At 39.5% G+C, this 21503-nt stretch overlaps 1 pseudogene; it reads right to left on the minus strand.

Moving 5' to 3' along the window:
* Window positions 1-11947: 11947 nt before the first annotated feature.
* Window positions 11948-21004, minus strand: LOC101654806 (annotated as a pseudogene).
* Between the last annotated feature and the right edge of the window lie 499 nt (window positions 21005-21503).

The following is a 21503-nucleotide window of genomic DNA, read 5'->3' on the forward strand; positions in this document are numbered from 1 at the left end:
GGGTGCACTTTTGATTTTTCATGGAATCCCTTGCAAAATTGTCCTTGTTTATGAGAGGGATGGAGTCTTCTCTCGGTGGAAACAGACTCTGGTTAAATTATCTCACGGTTTTTCTGCTAAAGCTCTAATTTTCTCAAAACACTTTCATCGTAAGCACATGCTATTGTTCTTTGACCCTCCAGAAACTCAACAAACAAAATGCCTTGAACTTCAAAAGACAAACAAACAAAAAACCCTCTTGTCATGACATTGGCCCTTGACCAGCTTGCTCTTGTTTGGACTGTATCATTCCCACCTCTTACTAGATGTTGCTTTGTAGTCAGGGTCATGGCTACAAAGGCATGATTCATTTCCTATTACAATCCTTTGGGAAAAAAATACAACAGGATCTTTACCTTTCTTATTTACGTTATTTATGAAAGCGAAGTTCTTGTCTGTAGTTGATCTGGGCCCAACAGTTTTGGTGCCCAGTGAACAGAAAGTTGGCTCATTGTATATCAGAATTATGCAAGTCAAACCAATTTAGACGTCTTTGATGTCGACTATTGTTTCTGCTGTTCATCAGGGTTCCTTTTCAATTAGGGCACAGACAAGATTGTGTCTTTGGAAATTGATGTGAATTGTCTATTGCCGTAGGCTTCATCGTCAACATCATTATTCTTTTCAAAGTTAGCCATAATTTGTTATGATCCACACAGTCGAATGTCTTTGTATAGTCAATGAAACACAGGTAAACACCTTTCTGATAGTCTCTGCTTTCAGCCAAGATCCATCTGCTACTGGAGTGATGATGTGGCCTGTTCCATGTCCTCTTCGACAGCTGAACCTCTGACAGCTCCCTGTCAATGATTTTAAGCAAAATTTTACTTACATGTTATGTTAATCATATCATTCTATAATTTGAGCATTCTGTTGGGTCACCTGGCTTTGGAATAAGCACAAAGATGGGCATTCCAGAACACTTCATTGTGCTCATGGGAAACCTGAACATGGATCAAGTGGCAGTTGAGAACAGAACACGGGACACTGCATTGTGTAAAATCAAGAAAATTGTGCCTTAGAGTTGTGTCCTCTCATCATACTTATTCAGTCTGTATGCTGAGCAAATAATTAGCAAAATTGGATTTTATGAAGAAGAATGCAGTATCAGGATTGGAGAAAGGCTTATTTACAATATGCCATATACAGTTGACACAAGCTTGCTTGCTGAAAGTGAGGAGAATTTGAAGCAATTGCTGATGAAGATCAAGGCTTGTTGCCTTCAGTGTGAATTACAATTCCATGGAAAACATCTAAATCCTCTCACCTGAGTCAATAGGCAACATCATTTTAAACACAGAAAAGACTAATGTTCTCAAGATTTTTGTCTTATGTGGATCAACAATCAATATTCCTGGAAGCAGAAGTCAAGAGGTCAAGTGGTGCATTGCATTGGGTAAATCTGCTGTACAAGACCTCTTTAAAATGGTGAAGAACAAGGGTGTCACTTTGAGGACTAAGGTGTGTCTGACCTGATCCGTGGTATTTTCAATCGCCTCCGATGCACGTGAAAGTTGGACACGGAGTAAGGTAAATGGAAGAAAAATCCATGCATTCAAACTCTGGTACAATATGATACTGGCAAAGAATAAAGGCAGTCCTGTGGACTGCCAGAAGAACAACACGTCTCTCTTGGAAGAAGTATAGCCAGCAGGTTCCTTAGAAGAAAGGATGGCAAAGCCTTGTCTCCCTTACTTTGGACACTTACTTATCAGGGTAGACTTGTCCCTGGAGGAGAACTTCATGCTTGGTTGAATGTCGGGGCCGGGAAAAGGAGGAAGACCCTTGAGGAGATGGACTGACAAAGTGGCTGCAACAATGAGCTCTGGCATAGAAACAATTGTGTGGATGGTGCAGGACCAGATCGCGTTTTGTTCTGTTGTACATAGGACCACCATGAGTCACAGCAAACTGGGCAGTATCTGACAACAGCAACACAACATTTAATTATGGTTGGAATAACATCTAATTATTCTGTTTTCAGTCAAATTTGTACTACTTCCCCTACTTCCCTGATTCTAAATTTAGCCCTTAAAAATTGTTATCAACCGATTTTGGAAATCACAATATTTCTGCTCACCCAGCGAATTTGTTGATATGAATATGGCTTTAAGTCTCTGGCTAGGGCCAACACATTTTCCCAGGCCGTGTTCATGATTCTCATTGTTATGTCTGCTTTGGCTTCATAGAATTTTACTAGAGTGGAGAGAACTTGTTTATAGTTATTTTGTGATGGGAATTCATGCAGTTTTCTGATAACTAGAACAAAACAGTATTTTTTCTAATTATTTATTTTCTTTTGTCCTAAGTTGTCTAGACTTAATTCTGAGGGATCCTTCAAAAACTTCCCTGAAGCAATATCACCTGAGAGGCTGGGTCTTAAGAGGGTTTAGGCCAGATTCCTCCTAGCCATCCCTATCTTTTGACTCATGGTCAAAGACGAACACTGGAGCATCCCAGTTCATTTACATATATTTAAGGTGGCCTAGATATTTTGAAGAGAGATATAATCAAATATTATTTTTCTCCTTTATATTTTTCTTGCTAAGCAGATTAACCTTATCACAACTACTATAAACAAAGCCATTTAGGCATTTTACAAATAGAGTAATCAGTTCTTGGCTGGCTGTTATTTTTTGCTCCTATGCCTTGCCTTTTTCTCTTGGGAACTCCTAGTTTTACTTTAAAACTAAATTACCACTTTTCCCTAAATAAAACACATTCCAAAATATCTGACAAGTTACCTAGAAAAATTTGCTTTTAAAGTCATCAACACAAAACCTTTGTCATATTGAATTAGCTAATTCTTTGTAATCGTAGGACTATATAACACATCTATGCACTTATCATACCCAATGAGAGCAAGTTCCTTGAAAAAGTATTAGAATCTAATCTAACAATACCATATGGACATGATGTTTTCAGAGTCTTTACTAGTGAGTAGACACCATAAGGTTTCTGAGATCTTTACAGCAGCAGATTCTATCTTTCTGCCCCAGAGAAGTTGGGAGATCTGAACTGCCCACCTTGCAGTTCACAGCCTAATGCTTAAACCAATCATATTATAATAATATAAAATGTAAAAAGGTAAATCCTAAGTGAGATATATCTAAACAGCATGATTGCTTAGAAGCAATCATTCTAAAGAGTATGATTTCAAAACATACATGATTGCAATGAAAAGTAAAATACAATGTCAATATAGTAAAGCTATACAAAGTAACACAATGTTTTAAAGAAAAGAAAGGAGAATGTATGAACAAGAAAAAGAGAAATGTTGTCCAGCTCACAACTGGGGCCTTATCATGAATCACTGAGTAGTGAAGGGAGCTTTGTATAGCAATGGGTTCAGTTTGGGAGATTCTGTCAGGTAATATTATTTTCATGTCAAATACTATGGGATCACAGAGACCAGGTGCATCTTCGTCTTCAAAGTGACATCTTTGCGTTTTAACACACGAAAGAAATATTTTGTAACAGATTTGCCTAATGCATGTCATTTGATTTCCTGACTGCTGCTTCCATAGGCTTTGGTAATGGATTCAAGGAACATGAAATCCTTGACAACTTCAGTCTTTTCTACATCTGTGGCAATGTTGCTGATTGGCCGAGCTGTAGGGTTTTCGTTTGAAGTGTCCTACGTACTGAAGGCTGTAGTCTTCGATCTTTCCCAGTAAGTGCTTCAATTTCTCTTCTCGCTCAACAGGCAGAGTTGTGTTAGCTGCATGTTGCAGGGTATTGATGAGTCTTCTTCCAATTTTGATGCCATGTCCTTCATGTCGTCCAGTTTCCCATGTTATTTGCTCACCATACAGATTGAATACGTGTGATGGAAGGGTACAACTCTCATGCACATTTTTCTGACGTTTAGTCGTACAATATTCTCTTGCTCTGTTCAAACCTCTTAAGCACAATTAAGCGCTCTGGAATTTTTGGCAATGTTTTCCATAATTTGTTATGATTCTCCCAGTCAAATGCATTTGCATAGTCTGTGAAATACAAGTAAACCTCTTTCTGGCATTTGTTGCTTTCAGCCAAGATCTAATGATATGAGCAATGACATTCCTTTTTCTACTTCCTCTTCTGGATCTAGTTTGAATTGCAGGCAGTTGACTGCTGATGCACTGTGGAGACCAAACTTGAAATCTCTTCAGAAGTTTTTATTTGTGATATTAATGTTAGTTTTAAATTGCTTGAAAAATTTAAATATCTCTTGGAGCTGTCATTCAAATTTTTTGACATTGGCAAGTGAGCACCCCTAGAGATGAATTCATGTGCTGGAGCATTTCCATTGGAATTCTCATCGATTCCTATAGTCTTCGTTTTTTGGCCAACTCCTTCAGTGCAGTTTGAACTTCTTCCTTCATCTGGTTTTTGATCATATGCTTCCTCCTGAAGTCATTGGATGTTGACTAATTCTTTTTTGGTACAGTGACTGTGTATTCTTTCCATTTTATTCTGATACTATTTGTATTATTTAATGTTTTGCTTAGAGAATCTTTCAATATTACAACTCAGGTGTGAAATTTTTCTTCAATTCTTTTAGCTTAAGAAATTCTGAACATGTTCCTTTTTATGGTTTCCTAGTTCTAGATCTTTGCATATTTCACTCTAATACTTTTGTTTCTTGATCTAACCTTTGAAATACTATGTTCAGCTCTTTTACTTTATCTTCTCTTCCCTTTGCTTTAGCTGGTTTATATTCAAAAGAAAGTTTCAGAGTCCTATCTGACATTCATTTGATCATCCTTCTTTTATATATTTTAAATGACTTTTGGCTTCTTCATGTATGATGTCTTTGATGCCATTCCCCCACTCCTCTTGTCTCTGGATGTTACAATTCGATATCTCAAATCCTTCTTAAGATAGTCTCTTACTTCATGTAGGATATACTTAAGGCTTTTCTTTGGCTTGTTGACTAGTTTTATTTTTCTTCATCTCCAACTTGAACTTGTATATGACCATTGATGGTCTGTTCCACAATCAGCCCTTGACCTTGTTCTGATGGATGGTATTGAGCTTCTCTATTGTTTCTTTCCACAAATGTTGATTTGATTCCCGTGCATTACTCTGGTGAGATTCATGCATGTAGTCGTGATGAATGTTAAAAATATATTTTCATTGAATACGTTAATCTGTCATACTATGGTCACTTGTGTGTTATTGTGATGCTCTACAACTGGTATTTGAAATACCAGCAGGATCACCCATGATGGACAGTGTCCAGAGGAGCTTCCAGACTAAGATTAGGAAGAAGGAATACGTATTCACTTTTAGAAAATTAGTCACTGAAAATTGTGTATAGTAAATTCTGTCTGATATAATGCCTGACAATGAGCCCCTCATTATTGGTGGGCACTTAAAATCTGGCTGGAGTTGTGGATGACATAAAGCTTTCAGAATCTTTATTTGCTGATGTAACACAATTTGAAAGGAGAGAAAGTAGCTGTGCACATCTATTACGATTCAGAATGTGAAATGCATGAAGGATGAATCTAGGAAAAATGTAAGTGGTGAAAGGTGAATTGAAACATATATAGAGCAACATTCTAGGCACTAGTGAGCTGAAATAGACTGATAGTGGCCATTTTCAATCACATGCAGTCTTCTATACTGGGAATGACAAATTCTATTCATTGTCAAAAAACATCCAATATCTATACTGAAGTATGATGCTATCATCGATAAGACAATATACATACATCTTCAAGGAAAATCAACAAATCCAACTATTACTCAGATTTACACATCAAATAAGAATACCAAAGATGATGAGATTAATTTTTACCTATTTCTGCAGTCTGAACTTTATCTAACGTGCAAGCAAGATGCATTGATGATTACTGGTGATTGGAATGCCAAAGTCTGAGACAAAAAATAATCAGCTGTTGTAACATATAGCCTTGGGGATTGAAATATGCCTGCGATCACAAGATAGAATTTTGCAATATGAATGACTTATTCATTACAAATTATAGATAAAATCATCCAGCAGTAACAGGATGCATTGAGAAGAAGGAGAAGTCCATTTACTTAATTATACTCATGGAGTACTTCCACATAAACCATGAGGAAGTCCGCGACAAAGGCAAGGTTAAAAATGGGACAAAGTGAGTGTCAGGGTTGTATCCTTTAGCATACTTACGCAATAGGTTTGCTGAGCAAATAATCTGAGAAACTAGATTACATGAAGAAAAGAGCATCATGATTAGAGCAAGGCTTGTTAACAACCTGTGATATGCAGATGACCCAACCTTCCTTGCTGAAATTGAAGAGGCGCTAAAGCACGTACTGATGAAGATCAACAGTTATAGGCTGCAGTATGAATTTCACATTGATCTAATGAAAACAAAAATCTTCACAATTGGAACAATAAGGAACATCATGAAAAAAGGGAAAATATTTAAGTTGTCAAGGAATTTATTTCACTTGGATCCAACTAACCCCCATGGAAGCAACAGTCACAAAATTACAGAACATATTACACTGAGAAATATGTCGCAAGAGATCTCTTTAAAATGTGAAAAGGAAAGAAATCATTTTGAAGACTATGATGCACCCGATTCAGGTCATGGTATTTCGATTTGCCACATATGTATGCAAAATCTAGCCAGGGAAGAAAAAAGAAGGAAGAAAAGCGGATGCTCTTGAATTGTGGTGTTCATGAAGAATATCGAATACGCTGTTTACTTTTGGAAGCGCCAACAAATCTGTCCTCCAAGCACAACCAGAATGCTCCTTGGCAGTATGGATTGTGCGACTTCCCCTCAGGGACTTTGGACACATCCTCGGGAGGAATCAGCCCCTGGAGGACATCCGGCTTGATACATTGGAGGGGCCAGCATGAAAGAGGAAGTCCCTCAGCAAGCGAATGGATACAGTGGCTCTCACAGTGGTCTCAAACACGGCAACCACAGCAAGGCTGGCACGAGCCTCGGCAATGGTTCGCTCTGTTGCATATGTGATTGCTATGAGTCAAAACTGACACGAGAGTGCCTCATAACAGCAACAGAAAGACTGCAAAGATTTTTCATGATACAATTCTGCTCATCCTGTCAACTATATAAAAGTAAATACTCGTGTCTGATATTTATTCCCATGTCACTAGTAGTACTTACCTTTATCACTTTTTTTAGATAAGGTACATTTTTTTCTCATTATCGTTGAGCTTTATGCTGTCATTTTGAGTCAGAATCAACTAGATGGCAGTGAGTTTGGTTTGGGGATATGTGATATACAGTTTGTCTGAGAACACGAAATAGAAATTACTCACCCCGGCTAAGATGACATTGCTTGAAATAATAAAACAACAAATGTTACAGAGGCTGTGGAGAAATTAGAACTCTTATTCTTTGCTGGTGAGTAATGGAACTGAAACAACGACTATGGGAAACGGCATGCTAGTTCTGAAAAATAGTTGGGGCTAGGACCACCTGTAACACAGCAATTCTTCTCCTGGGTATATCTCCTAGAGATCTAACAGATAACACATGAACAGACAGCTACACACACCTATGTGATGGCTAGATTTTATGTCAAGTGGATGTACCTGGGTGAAGGCAGAAGTGAAGCCTAACCTATCAATCAGGTCATGACACCTCCTCAGGCATGTGACCTTTTGTATAAGAGAGACTTTGAGCAGAACTCCGTTATCTCCTGCCCCTTCACCTTCTGCTGGAGCTGGGTTCTCGATCTGGTTCATTGACCTTGGTTCTATCACCTGTTGGTCCCAGGAGCCAACAGAGAATGACCAACCTTGAATTCATTCAGCTGATCTTGAACTCATTCACCTCTGCATCCACAAGCCTGTGGCCTTCCTGCTTCATCGTCCTGTTTCTTGTTCTTCAGCTTCTGCAGCTCCAAGAGTCCAGAGAAGCCTCCAGCTTACATCTGACCTAGCGGCTTGAACTGGATTGGATTTACCTCCTCCTACAACTAGGTAAGTCACTTCTTGAAATAAATCTCATTCTGTGTGCATAAAAATTCAAGTGACACCGGTTTTGCTTCTCTAGAGAACATAGAGAATTGAACATACCTACATTCACTACAGCACTATTCACAATAATTCAAAGATGAAAATAGCCGAAGTGCCCAGAAATGGATGAGTTAATAAATAAAATGTGGCACAAAATACAATGCAGCCATAGAGAAAGATGAGCTCTGAAATATCCTGCAACAGGAGTGGCCCCGAATGACGTTATACTGCGCAAAATAAGTCAATTATACAAGGACAAATGGTGTACGGTTTTGCTAATGTAAAATTGGTAGTACCCAAGAAGGTAGGAGAAAGGAGGTATTGGTCTCTTGATAGTGGTAATTTTTATTTGCATTGCTGGGAAAGGGGGCATTAAATATGGGTAAGTGTTCATAGTTTGGTCTGGGTAACAGAGGCTCTATCCTGTACATATGAAAAAGGACACTTTGGTAACTTCTTTGTTACATATAACTGCGCAACAAAACTATACAAGAGGGGCCAAAACTTTGTGAAAAAAAATGACACTATCTTTTAGTTCCATGGTTCCAGCCACATTCTTTTTAAATCATTTTATTGGGGGCTCGTACAATTCTTATCACAGTCCATACGTACTTCCATTGTGTCAAGCACATTTATACATTTGTTGCCATCATCATTCTAAAAGCATTTGCTTTCTACTTAAGCCCTTGGTATCAGCTCCTCATTTTTCCCACACCCTCCCCGCTCCCCACTCCTTCATGAACCCTTGATAATTTATAAATTATTATTATTTTGTCATATCTTACACCGTCCGATGTCTCTCTTCACCCACTTTTCTGTTGTCCATTCCCCAGGTAGGAAGTTATATGTAGAATGTAGATCCTTGTAATCAGTTCCCCCTTTCTACCTCATCTTTCCTCCACCCTCCAGGTATCACCACTCTCACCACTGGTCCTGAAGGGATCATCCGTTCTTGATTCCTTGTGTTTCCAGTTCCTATCTGTACTAGTGTATATACTCTGCTCTAGCCAGATTTGTAAGGTAGAATTGGGATCATGATAATGGGGGGAGGAAGCATTTAAGAACTAGAGGGAAAAAAAAAAAAAGAACTAGAGGAAAGTTGTATGTTTTATCATTGATACCCTGTACCCTGGCTGCCTCGTCCCCTGCCTGCAACCCTTCTGTAAGGGGGTGCCCAGTTGCCTACTGATGGGCTTTGGGTCTCCACTCTGCACTAACCCTCATTTACAATGATATGATTTTTTTGTTCTTCGATGCTTGATACCTGATCCCTTTGACACCTGGTGGTCACACAGGCTGGTGTGCTTCTTCCATGTGGGCTTTGTTGCTTCTGAGATAGATGGCCGCTTGTTTATCTTCAAGCCTTTAAGACCCCAGATGCTATATCTTTTGATAGCCGGGCACCATCACTTTCTTCACCACATCTGGTTCCAGCAACTTTTTGAAGACCATCCTGTATGCAAAAATGGAATGAAAAGATAATGGAATTTTTCCTTGAACTTTTGGGAGCCCTTTTATATGCATATACAATAAAGCAAATATAGGCCATGAATGCTGATACTTCCTAGACATAACCAAATACCGGATGGTGTTAGTTTTATTTTTTTAAAGACTTAAGGTCACACACAGTGTCCTGGGACCACTTGGTCAATCAATATAACATTGTTCATAAAGTTTATGTTCTACATCCTAGTTTGATGAGCACTAGAAGTCTTAAAACCTTGAATATGGCCTAAAATCTTACTAGATACAACTAATGGTCTCTATTAATTTAGAACAAAAAATAAAGAAGGAGCCCAAGATTCAGACAAGGAACTAATGTACAGGACAAATTGTAGAAGATGAACCACAGTCTTCTCTAAGCTAATGGCATAAAAACTTGACCTACCCCGACTAACATCATCAAATGTTCAGATCAGTGATTCAATTTGTAGATCCAGATAGGAAAGGAGGAAATTGTAAAATACAACTTCAAATTCTCAACTATTCCAGAGTTAAAGGAACCATTAGAATGGGATGATTCCCCAGTACTATTGCCCTGAGATTCCCTTTAAACCTTGAACCTCTAAAATTATCCCCCGAAGTCATATTTTCATTAACTAACAGGTCAGCACATAAAGTAAAAAATCTCGCCCTTGAGTACTGCACTGTTGTTGTTGTAAATCATCTCTATGAGATGAAATGATCAACAATTACTCTAAAGAATGAATAATAATGTTGGAGGTGGGTGGGTCGTGATACTAGGTTAATGGGAATGGAACAATTAAAACAGAAACACATAGTAAGAAGGTTGATTCAATGTGAAGACTGTGACCCATGTCACTGAAGCGTATGTGTACACATGCTGGGTAGAAACATGACTTGCTCTGTACACTTTCACCAAAATGCCATACCATTTTGTTGAAGCCAAATGTACATAAAATTAGTCATGTAAATTGCCTTGAGATCAGGCATATTTCACTCTGGGCTATCCTGGGCTGCCCTGCAGGATAATATATTCTTAGGGACAGAGTGTGTTTGAAATAAAAAGATAGCCTGTACCCCTTAGATCTAACTCAAGCCTGGCCTGCTGCAACTTAAGCTCCTGCAATGATATTATTAGTGAGCGCTCAGGTTATGTCCCAGTAGAATAGAAAATGACAAGCGAAAGTTGAAGTGAAACTAAAAGAGCTTAACATAGAAACTTATGATGGGTACTTTGGCACCAGCATGAATACCATTATGCCTCTAAAATCCAATAGCAAATTTGTAAATCAAATCACAAGAATGTGAAATGAGTCCAAACGAGAGAGATACGTGCGGATGAAATAAAAGAAGTTGTAACATTGTGATGCTGAATTTTAAAATGAGAGACCATGTTGGAGGCAACCAACCATTTTTGGCAGAAAAGTTTCCTTCCAATGGAAGTTCCTATGTGAACCATAGAGTGATCTTTAAAATAGTTGCTGGCTTATGTTCCCTTTATTCCGATCTCTTTAAAAAATGGACTATTATTGTTCAAGTTTTATTCCTTAGTACAAAACTGTGCAAGCAGGCTTCATGAGATCAGCATATGTTATCAGACACACTAGGACACTCAGCTCCTGCCCCACAAATGTCCAAGCCCCATTCCCTCCTTTCTTAAAACTGAGAGTGTATATATGCCAACAACATACATCACCGGCACATGTGTGTGTGTTGATTATAGCTATATACAAGTATATGAGCAAGTTTAAGTCATATATGTGTTCATACGGAGCTTTAGGGCCTTAATGGGTTAATTTGGGGGTTGCTAAGTAAAAATGGGTGGCTCCCCACAGGGGAACAACAAGACCAGCCTCCTTCTGGAAAGATTTACAGCCTCAGAACCCCTACGGAGCAGTACTGCTCTGTTCTTAGAGGATTTCTACAAGTTGAAATTGACTTCACAGCAGTGGATTGAATAGAGTTATTTGCAGAAACATTGCCGAACAAAAAAGCATTGAAGCAATGTCCAAACACCACATTTCACTAATTCTTATGGCCGAACTTTCAAAAAGTTATTAGATTTAAAAAGTGGTTAGACCAGAAATAACTAGGTAGATTGAATCACAAAGTAGAAGATAGATCCCACGTTTGCTGCCACACCTCTCATCAAGACCAACACACACACACACACACACACACACACACACACACACACACCATCTCAGATTCCAAACCATGGGGACTCCGTGTGTCATTGTAGAATGCGTCCCCTAAGCTTTTCGTTTTCTGACTTTTTAATTGGAATTCACAGGGGTTGGAAGAGCTGAAATTTTGGAAATAGATCCCCAGGTCTTTCTTCTGAACTGCCTCTGGGTGGACTTGACATTCCTAAGTCTCAATTAGCAGCCCAGCCCCTTAAATATTGGCACCACCCAGGAACTCCTCTGAGGGTGATGCTGTGAGTGTTCACTGCCAATGCTTAGAATTTCAACTCATCGTGACCCTATCGGGTTCTCCAGGCTGTAATCGTGACAGAAGCAGATTGTCAGGTCTTGCGTCCATAGAGCCACGGAGTGGTTTGGGACCACTAATCTTCTGGGGCAGCACCTGTTGTACCACCAGGACCCTTTCAGAGCGTGAGAGTATAAACTGAATCAAAATGCCACTGTTACTTTTACCTGGGACATAGAAGTGAATAACAATATAATTAAGCTTAACACAAGCGTAGCTAGTTATAGCCTAGTGGCTACACACAGCCCAGCATATACAAGGCTAGTGCATGTTGTTACGTGAAAGACATGTGCACGTACTCCAGACCCTGGGGGGCTTGTTTTGTATGTATGATCAAAATCTCTCTGAACTCAAAGGGCTGTTTTCCTAACAGCATTCATTTTATATTCCTGAAACAGACAAGAGAGACAAAACAGAAACCCCAAAAGCCAGCAACTCAAGAGGATGACTTTTTTTTTAAAAGGAACATGGGTGTTGACAACCATTTCTTCTTTGAGGCACAAAAACAAGTCAGCTATCCATTCTTTAAGGTCCATGTCCTGTGAAAACATCAGCTTTTCTTGGGTTCTGTAGTTTGTGGTCTTGTTCAGTCCTATTTTATGTCATTTTAAATTATATTTTTGACCATCTTGTGATATTAGCATCTTCTTTCGTAACTTAGGATGTGATCATTTTCAGAAATTTAATTTTCTTTTGTACAAGTCATGTGTGCATATCTTTTATTGCAACTGAATCAATAGATTTTCTAGGACCTTGGCCTGCTTTATGTCGTGTACTCCATGATCTCCAACATCATGCTAGGCACACAGCAGGAGCTCAATATGTATTTGTTGATTAATGGGAGTTAAGCCATGAAAGACAGCCCCCTTTGGGGAGCTCTATTCTTTAAGTGGGTCAATTAGCTTGTCTGTTCCCCATCATTACTGATGGGATATTGTGAATTACTCGTGTCTACAATCAGCAGATTTAGGTACTCATCATTGTGAATAGCTTTCCACTATTTCAGGCTACCAAAAATAGCTGTGCAGTAAACTCTCATTATGCAGAATGATGGTACAATGCAGTATTCTGATGAGTCATCACATTCTGGTCAGCAAAAGGCATATATATGTCTGTGTGTGCATATATATATATATGCATAACATTATACATATATATACACATTTTCCCAGAATGAAAATATAATCAGATATGTTTTGCATTAAAATTATAACAAACATGCTGTAATTATATCCTTAAAATATAATCAAAAGCCCCATCCTAGCTCCAGCAGAGTATGAGGAGAGTATCCATTCACAATCCTCTAGGTATCGCAAATTAACAAGATGGAGTTCAATCTTTCCTGACCCTACCAAAGAACTATGACATTTAAAAAAATTAAATGTTCAGTATCAGCATCATTTTCAACAACTGATATCTACAAGGGCCTTGGTGACACCGTGAGTTAGGTTTTGGCCTTGTTTCATAAAGATTTGCAGTCTCAGAAACCCTATGGGCTGTTCTACTCTGTTCTATCGGGTCACTATGCATCAGAATGGACTGGATAGCAATTTTTTTTCTCTTTTGCTGGGAGACAGATGTGGCAGTTTGCTCCCATGAAGACTACAGCCTTGGAAATCCAATGAGGCAATTCTACTCTTCCCTACGGGGTTGCTATGTGTCTGTGATGGGTAGCTTTCATGTCAAGTTGATAGTACTTGTGTGGAGGAAGGGGTGGAGTCTAACATCTCAGTCGAGTCTCCTTCTGATGGTGCTTCCTTGTGGGCGTGGCCTTTTAATAAGCCAGACAGTGAGAACTTCTCTCTCTTCCTGCTTCGTTAGATGCCTTGTCTGGCTCTAGGGTTGGTGGCCCAGGCAGCCTGCCAACCCTGGGAGCTTGTCTCGAGCATGCAAAAGGACTAAGTCCCGAGACATGTCATGAGGGTGAATTCACACATTTATTTATCAAAGGGATAACACATTTTATAATCTGTATATATTCTAACTTAAAATTTGGCATACATAGTCACACATCAGGCAATACATCATAGTTGACTGCCCTTACCGGTGGAGAGCTCAGAGGGATGTACTGTCCTCTCTGCTTTGAAGAAGCTCTGAAGCTCGTCTGCCATCAGTAGGGTTTTTATGCATTAAGGTAAACAACTTTGCTTAGTCACACATTACGTCAATGGCCCCATCTGGTAGTTTTGATAAGTTCTACCAGTGGGCATCTGGAGGTTGCTAACTTGTACATATAACATGACTCTGTGTTCGCCACCTTGTGCTTTAGAAAGTTTAAAACAAACATATTTACGAGTTTATAGTAAAATAAAATGGAGTTTGTCTTGCTTATGTCAGAGCTGTGTCACCCCGCCATGTTCCTATGGGCCTTTGTTCGACATGACCTTGAATCCAATGACCTATGATCTCTCAGCTTCACACCTCACCTTTCTGCTTTATCCCACCAGCCGGTGAGCTGAGAACATTTCTAGCTACCATCAGACCTATGGACTTGAGTTGGACTGGGCTGGGTTGCTTTCTTGAAATAACATTCTTTCTTGATATACAGTTCTTTCTCATATTAGTTTTATTTCTCTAGAAAACTCAACCTAACACCGTGTCAGAATGGACTCAATGAGAGTGAGTTTGGTTTCAGGGTTTATACAACTTGCATGTATTTCTGGTGGCCTGGTTGTTGAGTGTCCCACTGATAATGGGAAGGTTGCAATTCAATCTCATCATCGGAGAAAGGTAGGGCAATCTTCTCAGGAAATGGTTGGGGTTATTCTCCTCCCTCTTACAGAGTCACATGTAAATGACTCGATGAAGGGCTTCAAACCGGTTCGAACCATTTCATCCATGCTCAGCAGTGTGAAACCAGATCGCAGCTGAATTTACAAATTAGGGTCATCTGGAATGGGAGAACTTATGGATCAAGTCTCTGGAATGGGAGACACAGAGGAGGCATAGGGCACCCTTTTCGGAGGCTGTTGCATCGGATTGGATTATTGCCAGGACAGTGGAGAGCAACACACAACAGAGCTCCACCGTTGGCCACCAGTTTTGAATAGGTCACTGTTATTCTCAACTCACTCCAAACACAGTCAGCTGCAATCCAACTTGTACACTGCCTTCGTTTTCTAAGAGAGGAAGTAAGCTTCTCGCAGGGATGTTGACTGATATTTCCCCCATTCTGGTTAGCATGATGGTTTCACCACATTTTAAAACGTGGATCAGACCTGGGGTCATTTTGCTGGCCAAGACTAAACCAATCTGCACTGATTTGCATCCTTGACTCAATGGTACACAACAATTTATGCGAGGGTTAGCCAAACTGCATTGGCTCCCGGGCTCCAGTTCAGAACCATACAGACCTATTCAAAACAAAATGTGCTGAAGCGTATTTCTCTATTTAGTGGATGGCTGCCGACAAATTTTCTCAGCAATACACTTGTTTGTATCTCGTCAGGGTGCCATCAAAATAAAGGTCCACATAAAACAGTGGCTTCTGAAAGGATCTAGGTAGGGGCCAGTTAGATACAAGCCAGTGACGTCAGAATGAGGTCCAAACAAAGACCATTGTATTTTTGAGATCCCCAAGAGGTAATTTTGACAGAGTACCAGAAGGCCCAGGGGAAGCACGGGGAAGGATGGTTAGGAAGAAGTTTAAAGAAAAGTGGGAACTGAATTGGTCAGAGAAATATCAGGAACGATACACGAAGGAATTTTGACTGCCATCGCGACTGCGCACTTGCTCATTCGCTAACGGTGGAAAGGGCTGTCTTGCAAGAATTCCATTGGGGAATGTTAACCTCCATCCACACTACAGACCTGGTTTGGCCCTTTCAGATTTCGTTTTGCTGCCCCAAACTCAAACATCCTTGAAAAGGAACATGATTTGGTATTCTGTGAGCATGCCCAAACAGCCTTTTTGGTGTGATACAAATAGCACAGTACATAATTGTTCATAGGAAGGGTGGAGAGGTAGACACACTGCCTTCGGAAGTGTAAAAACCTACATGGGGTATATATTGAGAAACAATAGCTTCACATTTTGACATTTTTGTTTAATAAAAGTTTCTGATTTAATAGCATTGCTTTTTATTTGCCTTCAGACATATAGCTTTTATGCAACTTTGAGTTTATTCCTTCAAAATTATTCTAACAAATATAATGCCAGCTGCTGCTTCAGATCTATCCTTACTTTAGAAACTCCACTTCATTTAGGTATGTGGGTTCTGAAACCTTTGAATACTAAAGATGTTTTAAATGAATACAATAAAATAATTTTTCCATGTAGTTCAGCAAATTAAAACCAAACTCATTGCCATCAAGTGAATTCCGACGCATTACAGGACAGAGTAGAACTTTCCTGGTAGGTTTCTAAGATGGTAACTCTTTACCAGAGTTGAAAGCCTCATGTTTCTCCCAACGAGCTGCTGGTGGTTTCAAACTGCTGACCTAGCAGACTACTGCGCGACACCACAAGGGCTTCACTATGTAGTAGATTGGTGGTTCTCAAACATTAGAATGATCTAGGAAACCTTTTAAAAATCACGCCAGGCCCCCAGTCGGGAGGTTTTGTTTATGTTTGCTTGTTTTTAAGTTGCGGGGTCAGGGCCCGGGCTTAATATGTTTAGTATTCTGAGAGACATTAATCAAAATTAAGGTGGTGAATAAAATACTGGGCTGCTTTTTGCTAACTATTTATTAAAACACAAGTACTTGACATAGCTGAACTGGAGGCAAGGAAGTTCACATTCCTAAGTGTGCAGAGGACTGCAGCTCGTGGAGGGAGATTCAAGGTAGAATTCCCAGCATAGTAAGGGCATACCTTTCTATTTAAATGAATTTTCAATTGAGGTTTGGACTTTTATTTTCCCACTTTAATAGGCTTCCTGAACCTTGATGCTTCAGATAGTATTCTAAACCGAAAAGAGAATTGCACCAACAAATGCTTCTCATATCTCTATCAATTTAAAAGTAGACAAATTTCTCATAAAAAGTACCGAAAGCAGAAATGCCTTATAATTGGTTTGCATTTATTTATACTGGGCACACGAGTTTATGAAGCAGATAACATCTCGGGGGCCTGTCTGGGAGGAGATTTTAAGTTTCCTATCATGACATCAAAGTTGTTAAGAGATGAAAGGGCATCTATATATTTGCATCATAAACAAGATTTACATAGTATGATATTCCAAGAATCTTTCATTTAAACAGGTGGAAAAACAAGGACAGAGACACATATGTAAAATACACAGTCTTACTTGTGGTTGGTGATTAAATTTTATATGGCTTTGATATAACCACTACAATTAAGTGCTGTGATGTGCACGGACTTGTTCAGTTCTTTATGGGGAACACATTGTTTACTAATCCCTAGTTAATGTGATGTGTATATCATCAATTGGGCACAGCTGCAAATACATTTTTAAAGGGACAATTTTCATTCAGTGCAGCAAATTTCAACTTTTTAAAAATCTCTTTTCCTGAAGATTTGTAACTTAAAAGAGACCATTTGGGATGTTTCGACATGCCCTATGCAAGTGAGGATCTGTCTTACTGGATAATTGATACCACAAATTGGATCCCCCCCCCCTCCCGGCAAGTCCATGAAACCAGATGCCAGGCTCACAGAGATGGGTTTGGCGGTCAGTGTTCTGGTGGACATTGGTGACTAGCTCCTCACTCTTGGAGCCTCTATGGGAACAGAGCGGCTGCATCCAGCCCACTTTAGCTGAGGTTAAGCATCAGCATTCATCATACTGCTTGTTCTTTACCCTTGGGAGAAAGGGCAAAAAGATGAATGGCTTTCATGAGGAACTAGTTAGGAGGGAATTAAGTATTCTTCTAATTATACCTAGAACCTTTTAAAGAGTTCCACTCAAGTAAGTTGGCTTTCTAATTATTAAAATAGAAACCCATCTCTGAAATTGCTTTGCCTTTCAAAACATGAATGGCATCATTCATTGGATCTGATGGTTTACCTTTCCCACAGTCATAGCTCCAAAGCAAAACCGATTCTGACCTTACTGAAATCGTTTCTTCTGTTTGAAATACTATTATCTATAATTGTCAGCACAATCCGTTTCAGAGATGTTTCTTGAATACCAAAAGTTTAAGCAAACTGGCTATTTTTTTAAGGAGAGGCATGTTTCATGTCAGTACCATTAGAAATAAACAGTATTTCATCAAATGCGTGAATGAAATACAATAGTAACAGATGCCTATTGGGAATGGATCTCTGATATAACAAAAGCCCTGTTACAGAGAACTGTCAAGTTTCCTATCCTGCAACCTCATTCATTTACTCTCTGGGGGAGGGACCTGTGTTCATGTTTGTGTTGTTATATTTGTTATGAGGTGCCATGGAGTTAGTTCTGACCCTTAGCAACCCCGTAGATAACAGACCAAAGCATTGCCCTATCCTGCGTCATCCTCACAATTGTTATGTTTCAGCCCTTTGGCAATCCACATCTTCAAGGGTCTTCCTAATTGCACTGGCCCTCTAGTTTACTAAGCATCATGTCCTCAGGGACTGGTCCCTTCTGGTAACAACATGTCCACAATATGTGAGTGAAATCTTGCCATTCTCCTTTCTAAAAAGAATTCTGACTGAATTTTCCCCAAGATAGATTCCTTTGTCCTTCTGAGTGTCCATGATAATATGATCAACTCCATAATCCAAATGTATTATTTTCTTTGGTCTTTCTTATTCATTGTCCAGTTTTTCCAAGTCCCCTTTGCTTTCAGCAAACAAGATGTGTCATTAGCATATGGAACGTTGGTAATGAGTTATGGTAATTCCTCCAGTGGTAATGTCGTGTTTTGCTTCACATATTCCAGCTTCTTGGATTATATGTTCAGCGTAAGGAGTAGATGAGTATGATGAAAGGCTGCAAATCTGATGCACATCCTTCTTGAATGTAAGCCGTCAGGATCTCCTAGTTCCGTTCAAATGACTGCCCCTGGGCCCATGTCAGGTTTCACAGGAGCATAACTAACTGCTCCGGAATGATCATTCTCCACAAGGTCATCTTTGGTTTGTTATGATCCACACAGTTGAATGCTTGTGTGTAATCCATAAAAGACATGTAAACATCTTTCTGGGAAAGAATGAGGAGTTTATAGAAGACTTTGCAGTTACATGTGTTTTGTTCATCTTTTTTATTCAATTGTGAATTTATGTTAATATACTTAAGTATTAAAACCATCTTTTAACTTGATTTTTCACTATTAGTCACCAATGAGTATGCAAGCTATAGCTATAGTAATAGTAAAATAATAATGACTAATTTTATTAAATACTAGCCATAAATATGAACTATATACTCTCTTAGAGGCCAGGGAGCAGTTTATTATAAAATATGATGAAGCAGCAATGAGATGAGCAAATGAATTTCTGCTTTATAATTCTAGTCAGAACACATAACAACTAGGTGTCCTCATCAAGCTAAGGTAAGGGGAGTTTTAAAAAAAACAGAAAGGAAAAAAATAGAACTGCCACGAAGACAAAGCTACATGAAAATCTTTTTCTCTTGATAATTTCTGGTTTCCAGCTGACTGGGATGGGTTTCTTCTGTTGCTGTATCACCCTCTCTGTACACTTTAATGGTTTTATCAGCCTCTGCTGTCGGTAATCGACTTTCAGACTGATCAAAAGCACAGGCAAATATGCCTGATTCCCTGTCTAAAGACCCAGGCTGCACAGCTGCATGAACTCTCTGGAAATTATAGCCAGCTCTCTAGTCTCAAGGATTCGTCATGCCATTGTCAGCTCCAGATATCAGCAGTCCGTCAGAATTCACTGTCAATGGCTTAATGTTGGCATGATGACCAGAAAGATTTTGAATGAAACGTCCATCAGGGAAGTTCCACTGTTTTCTGTTATCTGGAGAACCAGATGCAAATGTGTAATGTCTTGGTTGTAAAACCACATCCCGTACTGATTTTTTGTGATTTGTTAGTGTGACTCTTGTTTTTCCAGCCACCAAGTCCCATAATTGGATTGTAGTGTCATGTCTTCCAGCAATGATTTGTGGCTCTGCTTTTTGACATCTCCCAGTGGCAACTGCATTTGTGTGTGCATGTGATGTGTGCACACTGGCTTTGGTTCACACATCCCAAATCCGTGCAGTTGAATCTCGGCTACAAGTTACCAGCCCATCTATTGTTGGAAGCAAATCCAAACCATACATGGCACTTAGATGTCCATGATAGTGTCTTATTGCCTTATTGTACTCAAGATCCCAGCACTTCACTTGTTTGTCTTCTCCACAAGAGAACAGGTAAGGGCTCCTTGAGCTTACGATCACACCACAAACTGCACAGATATGACCAGTCAATGACAGCTTTAATTTGCCACTTACCAAGTCCCAGATCTTTATAGTTCTATCAGCAGACCCAGTAACAAACCACTGATTTCCAGGTTCCACAGCAATATATCGAACCCAGCCAAGGTGCCCACTGATAACTCTGTAGAGTTTCCAAGGCGGGTGCCACTGGGGTTTTGGCATCGTGGGGGCCTTTTTGGCCACCAGTGGAAGCCTCCCAAACTGCAGTCAGAGACGCAGGCTGTGACCGGTCAGAAGCCCCAGGATGTCGGTATTCATTTCCACCAGGTGTAGTTCGATTTGCATCCACCCTGCTCTGAGAAGAGGGTGATGCCACCACTCAAGACTGTGCGGCGGATTCACTTGGCATTCTCCGAATCTTCGTATCTGCCATCAAAGCAACCCCAGGGCCTGGTGGATATGGGTGCGTACCTGTCACCAAATATTCAACTTCTTGCCCTTGATTGGCAGGATATTGCTTGTGATTGTAGGAATCGGCTGCATTTTAAAGAGGAATCTCTTTAAAATTTTCTTTTGAAGTAGGCATATGCAACACAGGGCCATACTCATTGTGAAGTTTGACTGCCGTTTTTCATTTGTGACTCTCTACATCCAAAGGCCCAGGTTTTCCATTATCAGCTCCAAACATGTCATGGGTCCTTTTCAATGACCTGAACACAAGTGTATGCACTGAGTGCTTCTGTACCTCCGCAACCATGATGCTACCCTGAAATTCACCTGCCAGCCACAGAAGAAACACTAACTCTTCAAACTACATGCATTTTTAATCAGTAACTCTACCAAGAAAATCCTATACAGATGTAGTTAAAGATAACGTAGAAGTTAAATCGCTTATCCAGAATTGCATACCTGAAAATTGTAAGATTTAAATTCAACTCTAAGTTATGCTCTTTTCTTGATCTCATATCTTTCAATAGAATGCAGAGGGGAAAAAACAAGAGGCACGATACTTTTCATTTTCAGTGAGATTAGATCCACTCAGATCGGAAACTCGTATTATAACTTAATAAAGACACATACCCATAATCTTCCATTCAATTTTTTTGAAAGTCTAGTTCTAACAACCTTTTAACTCGGTACCAACATGTTCTTAAAATAACATGTACATATATATATATATTTATTTATTTATTTATTTATTCTTATATGCTGTAATTGAATGAATGGCTCCCTGGTACCTAAGGACTTCCTTGTCC

This window comes from Echinops telfairi, unplaced genomic scaffold (genome assembly GCF_000313985.2).
Source record: "Echinops telfairi isolate 266 unplaced genomic scaffold, ASM31398v2 ScPeMD7_31;HRSCAF=116, whole genome shotgun sequence".
NCBI classification, from domain to species: Eukaryota; Metazoa; Chordata; class Mammalia; order Afrosoricida; family Tenrecidae; genus Echinops; species Echinops telfairi.